This window comes from Canis lupus, chromosome 29, assembly GCF_048164855.1.
Source record: "Canis lupus baileyi chromosome 29, mCanLup2.hap1, whole genome shotgun sequence".
NCBI classification, from domain to species: Eukaryota; Metazoa; Chordata; class Mammalia; order Carnivora; family Canidae; genus Canis; species Canis lupus.
In genome coordinates this window covers 13,001,036-13,010,246 of record NC_132866.1, presented here as the reverse complement: position 1 = coordinate 13,010,246, position 9,211 = coordinate 13,001,036, and the positions used below count along the sequence as shown (strand labels likewise).

The window sequence follows — 9,211 nt, the reverse complement described above, 5'->3', positions numbered from 1 at the left end:
TTTACCTTTTCTATCCCCCCTTACTAGAACTGTGATCTTGGGCAATTTCCTTAACTTTCTGGGCACCTCAGTGTTCTTTTTTTTTTAATTTATTTTTTATTGGTGTTCAATTTGCCAACATATAGAATAACACCCAGTGCTCATCCCGTCAAGTGCCCACCTCAGTGCCTGTCACCCAGTCACCCCACCCCCCGACACTTCAGTGTTCTTATCTGTAAAATGAGGTAATAATAGCCACCTATTCAGAGGATTGTTTTAAGGACTAGGTGAGGTGATACTTAGCAAGAGCACTCTGGGAGTTATCACACCGCTGATCACCTGCCTGCCTGTAGACATTTTGAAAAGCATATGGATTAGGATTGGAAGAGACCTCAGAGGTGATCTGGCTCATTGTACCCAATTTTACGGATAATATCAAATGAGTAATATCAAAATAAGTTTTAAAAGAAAGATTCCTGTGGAATAGTGTTTTTTACGTAGCTTAAATTAGGTGTTTTAGGTAGTTTAACTCAGTTCAATTATTGATGTCTTACAGTCTTTTTTTTTTTAAGATTTTATTTATTTATTCATGACACAGAGAGAGGCAGAGACACAAGCAGAGGGAGAAGCAGGCTCCCTGCAGGAAACCCGATGTGAGACTTGATCCCAGGACCCCAGGATCACGACCTGAGCCAAAGGCAGACGCTCAACCACTGAGCCACCAATGTCTTATAGTCTTTACATAGAACACCTCCATAGCAAATTACACATATGCAATACTTTGTAAAATGACTTCAAAATAATACTTTATTGCAGTAATGCCAATAACTCAACCAGTTGTGGTGTCTAAACCAGTTGTAGTTTCTACACTTGGAATCTGACAATGTTTTTGAATCTTGAGGCAACTTAGCGTCCAACTATAGTTTTAACAACTTTCACTTGGGACTGAGCTTATACTGACCGTGAGGGAAAATCCTGCTTTAGGGAGCTGCAAAACAGGCTCAGAGCACCCTGCAGAGAAATATCCAGAAGCCCTGCTCAAGGCTCCCTAAACCCCTTTTTTAGTGCTCCTGAGGACAAGTTAATTTCTGAGCAAATAGTAGTTCTTCCTCATTTAATACACTTTGCCTCTAAATATAAGAGTTGGTATCAAAGGGAGTTAATTCCATTTCCAGCACAGTTCTTGAATTTATCCAGAGTTTTCCTATAACTCAGATGCTGTCATGTCACTCTCCTGCTTAAAATTATTCAGTGCATCCTTTTCACGAGGTAAAACCCAAATTGCTCATACCAAATTATCTCCTACTCCAGCCTTCAAATCACCTTATTATTGTAATTGTTCCAAATAATATCGTACCTACTCCTGTTATTACCCCTCTTACAAAATGTACCTATCTTTGACAAAACATTCACTCTATCCAATCATTCTGCAAGGTCACTTATGTGGACTATCCCATTTATGACTAGAAACTGCTGCTACCCTGATATCACAAACGGGAAATCGAGGCACAGGAAAATTCGAGTCATTGCTCAGCTACAGAGTGAGAGGACTTGGACTGAGATTCAAGACCTGAGATAGGAAATAATGGCAAACTGGATGCTGTAGCTCCAACCATCACAACTGCATTCCGGAAAGGAAGAAGGGAGAAGCAAAGTGATAGAAACCTCACCCAAGAACTTCAGCCTACATCCCACTCTCACAAACTTTGTCACACGGCCACTCACGTGCAGGGAAGGTTGGGAAGTCCAGTTTTTTTTTTTTTTTTCATTTTCGCATATGGCTACCCCAACCAAATCAGGGTTTTATTAGTATGAGAAGGGGGAAAGGTACACATTGGGCAAGCTACCAGCTGTCTCTGCCCTGAGACATGACATTCTCTTTCATTCTGGGGAAGAAGTCCATTAATTCCCACTGTGGCTGAAGGACCCCTTAGGTATCAGGCTGGCTGTTTGCCTTCCAGTGTCTTCTCCGGGATACAAGCATATGCGGAATGCTGAGAGGCACATTTGTCACTCCTCTGGGAATGGGAGTGATAACTTATAAAGTGGACATACACGTGGTTACGCGATCGGCTTATGAAAAGATGAACACAGCTACGTACATTACATCCTAGCTATGATTCCACTTGACCTGTAACAGATCAAAAACCATCAGGTCATCTGTGTCCTTTTCCTAAACATTCTACTCACATTGTGTCTGGCTTCTTGTTAAAAGTACACACCAAAAAAAAAAAGTACACACCAGCATAGCAAATTCTCATTTTTTTCTCACATGCAGATTCTGATGCAGTTCTGTGTGTTCATTTACATTAGTACATTGTGTCAGACCATGAGAGACTCCTAACTCTGGGAAACGAACAAGGGGTGGTGGAAAGGGAGGTGGGCGGGGGGTGGGGGTGACTGGGTGACGGGCACTGAGGGAGGCGCTTGACAGGATGAGCACTGGGTGTTATGCTATATGTTGGCAAATTGAACTCCAATTAAAAAATATGATTAATTAATTAATTAATTTAAAAAAAAACCACTTTCACGCACAGGTGCATGGGCTCACCCCATGGCCCTCACCTGAAAAGACATATATCATATATCATGATGTTGTACGACTAACAGCTACTGAGATTTTATTTCCTTTGACTTTTTTTTTCCTCAGCAACATTAAACCGACTTCTGCCCAGCCTTCCAGAATGTTCCAAAGATAACGGCAGTGGGAATTTCTGGAGCACTTGTTCCTACATTGAGATGTCAACCAGTTGCTATTAGAGTATTTTAATAGATGAAGATTTGAAGTCAACTTGGGATTTCCTTCACAATTCTAATTTGAGTGTTTTCATTTTAAATGAATAATTGAAAATGTCAAACATTTTTTTCTGTGTGTGTATAGAGAGGCATATATGTAAATATTCATACTGTTGACTTTTTTTTTTCGTATTATCAACGTTTCATGTAAAAGTTTGTTACCGATTCACAGGGAAGGGGGGGAGAAGGAGAACCATTTTACCATGTATCTCGATTTTGGTGAATTAGTTCAGCATTACATATACTGACGATACAAGGACAGAGGAGACATTTTCCTAGAGGACAAAAGCGCACAGCTTTGGAATCAGACTAGTTTTTGAGAACAGGCTCGGATGTTTATTGGCAAACTTCCTAAGCTGTTTCAAATGTCAGTTTTCTCATCTGTAAAATAGGATGGTAAGGGGGGATGACAATAACTAACATTTATTGAGGATTTCTCATGCGTTGCAAAATGCGTTAGATACGTTCTCTCATCAATGCTCATCAAATGTAATTACTATCATCAGCATTTTCATGGTACCACCTGTATCGATGATCTATAGCTGCATAACCAGCCCTGAAGATTTAATGGTAAGCAACAACCATTTCTTTGGCTCACCATGAGTTAGAAATTTAGGCTAGACCCTGCTGAGCCCTTCTGCTTTCCAATGGGCCCCTCCTATGTCTACAGTCAGCGAGGCTTGGCCGCTGGGGTGACAGAGGTGATCTGGGTCAGATATCTCCCCTCATGAGGCCAGCTAGCCTGGGCTTGTTCATCTGGAGGAAGCTGTACTCAGAGAAAGAGAGAGAACATAGGCCTTTTGAGACCCAGGCTCAAAACTGGCACACCGCCACTTCTGCTATGTTCAGTTGGCCGAAGCGATGCTCACAAAGCCAAACTCCCCAAAGGGTGGGGAAACGGACTGCAACCCTTGATGGGAAGAAACACAAAGTCTCAAAGGAAGGAGAGTCACGGCAGCCAGATTTGCACATAGTCTCTCCCACATTGTCTACTTCAGAGGGTTGTTATAAGGATTCACAAATAAGAATAGCTAATCTTACCTAATTCTCACCGTAATCCTACGTTGGAGGTACAACTGTTGTCTCCATTTTAGAGATAAATGAGCTGAAGCAGAGAGATGTTCAGGCTCCTCCCAAAGTTGCTCATGACTAATGAGGAGCCAGACCTAAATGCAAGCAAAACTGTGACACGAAATGTAGTGAAATGTGACAAGGGTGGTGCCTGGGTTAATGTATTATACTAATGTCACTTTGCGGGCTATGGCCACGTGCTATGGTTTTGTATGATTTTGTCACTGGGGGAAGCTAGGGGAAAGTGCGTGAGAACTCTGTACCATTTTTTGCAACTTCTTGTAAATCTGAAACTATTCTAAAATACAAAGTAATTTGGAAAAAAATTGAAGCAGTTCGAATACTTAGCTAATGCTCTGTACACACGTAATGAGCTGAGCATAGTGCCCGGTCACATAGTTGGTGTTTAATGAATGTTAGCTTCCTCTGCCAAAAGCCCATTATCTATCTTTCTAGATATCTATCTATCTATCTATCTATCTATCTATCTATCTATCTATCTATTTATTTATTTTAAAGACCTTACTTATTTATTCATGAGAGACACAGAGAGAGGCAGAGGGAGAAGCAGGCCCCCTGTGAGGAGCCTGATGTGGGACTCGATCCCAGGACCCCGGGATCACGCCCTGAGCTGAAGGCAGATGCTCAACCACTGAGGCACCCACGTGGCCCACCCATTATCTATTTAGAAGAGCAAAGAAATACCATCTGAAGTGTAAGAATGGGTGCCACCTCAAACCACCAAGGAAGGGACGACTCAGATCTGGCCCATGGAAATCTGGGATGCAGCAGGGGCCATAGCTGGGCTCCCGTTAGGGCAAACTCTGCAGTTATAGGGCAAAAGCAGATGTGTTACAGGACTTCTGCTTTTCTAAGATTACTTTATGGAAAATCTTTTTCAGATCTCACAGATCCCCAAGGAGTCTCGTCTTAGAACTGGAAAAACTGGTGGGAAGTCTAATTAAAAGAGAACAATATGATATAGGGATTAGTCTAGCTTGATAGGGTCAAGCCAGGCACGCTTTCCTACCTCTCAAAGTTAGCAGAGAAAAATTCTTTAACATAAAAAAAAATTAGCAAATGATAGGCTACAAGTAGACCTAGTTAGGTTGGATTTTCACAAAGAGCGAGATAACAGCCTTTGAAAAAAAAATTATAAAGGAAAATAAATAGCCATGTGTTAAAGTCACAGAGCCAGCAGAATAATAACTATAATAACTACAGGAAAGCAGGTGCTACTGGAAATGGATGTGGTCATGACCCACTGCTTTAGCTGCTTCTATCGGGCCCCGCGTCTGTGCATTAATGATTAGATGAGAAACAATTGATGTCTAGAATGTTCTGGGAGGATGTTTTCTGGTAATGACTGGTTGGTTTTACTTGATACCTTGACAGAGGAAAACAAGGAGTCTATTAATGATAATAATAATAAAAATCATAATAGCTAACATTTATTGGGTGCTTACTGATGTGCCAGGAACCCTTTTAAGTGTGTTACCTTTGTCTCTTTGAATCTTCACAATCTTTTATGAGTAAGGAAATTGAGATATGGAAATGCTAAGTGACTTTCCGAGGCATGGAAAGCCTCGCTGTGGTTAAACTGGGATGAAATGGTGTATTGTCCTGGTATAGAAGCCGGCTCATTCTGGAAGAGTGCTTTGGGACACAATACCTGTTCTCATCACCATTCCAATCATTGGAGTTTGCCAAGGAATGAATGGTGGAGCGTCCAAGCTCATAGCAATGAGGCTCTTGTTACTCCCCTTGCTGAGCATAGAACGCAGGGCACTGCTTCTCAGGTGGAAAGTATTAAACTTTCTCCAAACTTACAGGTTTTGAGCATTTCATCTGGAATTTATTTTTGTTTATGATGTGAAGTCTGAGTTCTAGTGCTCACCTCCACCCCGATAGCCAACCAGTTATCCCTGGGTCATTTAGTATAAAAACTGTCCTCTTCCCACTGAATCAGAGTGTCACCTTTTGCACGTATTCTGTCCCATATAGAGTGTGATCTATTTCTGGTTCTCTACTTTACTCTTGACCTATTAATTTATTCCTCTGTCAATGGCATGTTGTTTAGATTATGATGCAATACACACACACACACACACACACACACATATATATATTTTATATAGTATAGCATAATAAGTTTCATTATTTTGTAAGGGAACTCCTTGAAGTATTTTTCTCTTTCTTCTCTTGGTCATTCTCAGATAGTTATTACTATATATAAACTTTGAAATAGTTTCAGGCATTCTCAGTCCCCTCTCCCCCAAAGAAAAGCACTGGGCTGCTGAATTCAATTGGATTTCATTTTTAAGTTAATTTGAGGAGGGATGTTTTTATGATATTAAGCTTTCTTATATCAGGAACATGCTGTGTTTCTCCATTATGGGGAGGGTTGTCTTATTTTAAGATATTTAATAAGATGTTATAGCTTTCCTTATAAAGGCTCTATGCCTTTATTATTAAATTTATTCCTGGTTAATATGGGGAATAGAGCCTTTTTCATTTCTATTTTTTTAAATTTCTGTTTTGTAACTGGTTTTTGCTAGTGTGGTAGACTCTGTGGTGCTGGCCCACATCCCTGCAGCCTTTCTGCTTAAGTGTTTCCAGGTTGACACCCTTTTTGAAGTGCCAGGGAATTAACATTGTCTAGGTGACTGCTGGGAAATGAAACATAAACCCCCCAGCTGCCTCACCTCTTCCCTTGTTCACACCTAGGGCCCACATGGGACATGCCCTATGACCAGCTGATGGTAAAGGAAATACCCAGTTCTGGGGCTCACAGACGGGTCAGCTCTATGTGTTGCAGCAAGCTAACAATGAATGCTTCTGCCCTACACTCTCAGGTGTAGGTTTCAGGTGACCCTGAAGACAGCAGCACAAGAAATCTTCCCAGTGGGCATAGCTACCAGGAGTATACCTGCTACACACTTGCTGTGGAGGGAGAAGTGACCTAACATAAGGATACACTTAGACTCCTGGGAAGTGGTAAATGGCTTGGCTGGTTGGGAAGGTATCTACAAAGACGAGAAGATCAGAGACAAAGAGATCTGGGAGAATAAGGTGTGGATGGACCCAAGGGAGTAAGCACACAGTGACCAACATCAGTGCCCAGCAGAGAGGACCCACTGCAGAGGAGGCCCTAAACAACAAGGAGGACAGCAATCACCATCCAGCCCCTGCCCTGGCCACCCTAGTGTTGGCACAACGTGAATGAAGCACTCATGGGAGACTCTCTTTCACCACACCTGATGCATCCATCCTGCTGCTACTAAATGCATGATCTGTCAGCTACAGAAACCAACGCTGAACCCTCAGTATAGTACCATCCCTTGGGGAAGAAAACATGCCATTTGGTGATAAATTAATTCCTTTGGACCCCTTTCCCCTTGGAGAAGGTGACATTTTGTCAATCCTGGAACTGAAACATATTCTGGGTATGGGTTTTCCTTTCCTGCCTATTCCATCTTTGCCAGGATCACCACTCAAGAGCTCACAGAGTTTCTGTGCCCATGTCGTATCCCTGCCTAGATTATGGATGTTGAAACCCTAACCCCCCGTGCAATTGTATTTGGAAATAGGGCCTTTATAGAGGTAATTAAGGTTAAATGAGGTCATCAGGGTGAGGCCCTGATCTAATAGTTTCATGCCCTTATATGAGGGTACACCAAAGAGATGGCCCTCTCTCTTTCTCTCTGTCCATCATGTGAGGACATGGCAAGAAAGTGACCATCTACGAGCCAGGAAGAGAGAGTTCTCAGCAGGGACCACATCTGTCAATATCTTGATTTTGGACTTCCTAGCCTCCAGAACTGTGAGAAATAAATTTCTGTTGTTTAAGCCACTCAATCTTTAGTATTTTGTTATGGCAGTCACACTGACTAAGACACGTCTCAAATAAATTCCTTGCCTTCAAATTCTTATCTCTAGATATGTGTTGGAAAAGCCAAATTAAGAAAGCCAGGAGACAGATAGGCTGTCAGTTTTTATCCTCTAAACTTTAAAATTCTGAACTAATTTTAGAGTTTGAGAAAATAGTTTCTGTATATCTGTCACCCAGCTTCCCCTAATGCTAACATCTTACACAACTGTAGAATGATTATTAGGACTGGAGATTGAACGTTGGTTCAATACCACTCACTAAACTAAAAATGTTGGTTGAATCTTACCACTTTTTTCATTAGTGTTCTTTCTCCCTTCCAATCCTATCCAGAAACCCATGTTGCATTTTGTGGTTGCTTCTTCTTAATCTCCTACAGTCTGTAGCTGTTCGTAGTTCTTTTCTTCTTTCTCATGATTCAGACATTTGTGAAAATTATTAATAATTATTTGTCAATTGTTCCTCAGTTTGGGTTTACTGATATTTTCTCATGATTGGACTGGGGTTTTACACTTTCGGCAGGATTACAAGGAAAATGATGCTGTGTATCCTACTCAGTACCTAATATAGAAACAGTTCATTATGGATCCCGTGGCTTTCTCAGTCGGTAGAGCATGCAACTCTTGATCTCAGGGCTGTTAGTTTAAGCCTCATATTCAGTGTGGAGCCTACTTAAGAGAAAATGAAGCTAAAGCCATCAAATGGTTATCTTTAAAAAAGTGGGGGTTTCATATGTCTTATCACTGGCGATGTTTACTCTGATCACTACATTACACTGATTTCTACTTGATTTCTCTACTAAGAGGTTACTTCTTTCACTTTGTGATTAATAAACGTCTTAGGCAAAATACTTTGAGACTAAGCAAAATTTATTTTTCTTAAAGTTTTTGCTCAGTATTTTTCTTTTTAAAAGTAGTCTCCATGCCCAGTGTGGAGCCCAATCAGGGCTTAAACTCATGACCCTGAGATCACAACCTGAGCTGAAACCAAGAGTCAGACACCTAACTGACTGAGCCACCCGGGTGCCCTGCTCACTAATTTTAAAGTTATTAATATTTGTAGATGCATCTTGCATCCAGTCACAGCAAATTATCTTATTAATTTTTAAAGATTTATTTTATTTATTTGAGAGAGGGAGAGTGAGAGAACATGTGGGGAGAAGCAGGGGGAGAAGAGATAGAGAATGTCAAGCAGACTCCCCATTGAGCACAGAGTCTGATGCAGTGCTTGATCCCACTCTTCTGAGATCATGACATGAGCCAAAATCAAGAGTTAGATTGCTTAACTGACTGAGCCACTCAGGCATCCCAAATTATCTTATTAATTTGAAAAATTTATTAGAACTTCTTGTGTCTTCTATATATACTCATATCCAGTATACACAAAGACAGCTGTATCTCTTCATTGTCATCATTTGTAACAACTTTTATTTTCCTGTCTTATTACAATAGCTAAACTTCTGAAGCCATTTAAAAT

General features: G+C 41.0%; 1 long non-coding RNA gene across 1 annotated transcript; it reads left to right on the top strand.

Annotated features, from left to right (window-relative positions):
• The first annotated feature begins 252 nt into the window (after nucleotides 1-252).
• Nucleotides 253-2,837, top strand: LOC140620542 (uncharacterized). The gene is made up of 3 exons (XR_012020301.1): nucleotides 253-377; nucleotides 1,447-1,715; nucleotides 2,630-2,837. It is a non-coding gene; the product is annotated as an uncharacterized lncRNA (long non-coding RNA).
• Nucleotides 2,838-9,211: the final 6,374 nt, after the last annotated feature.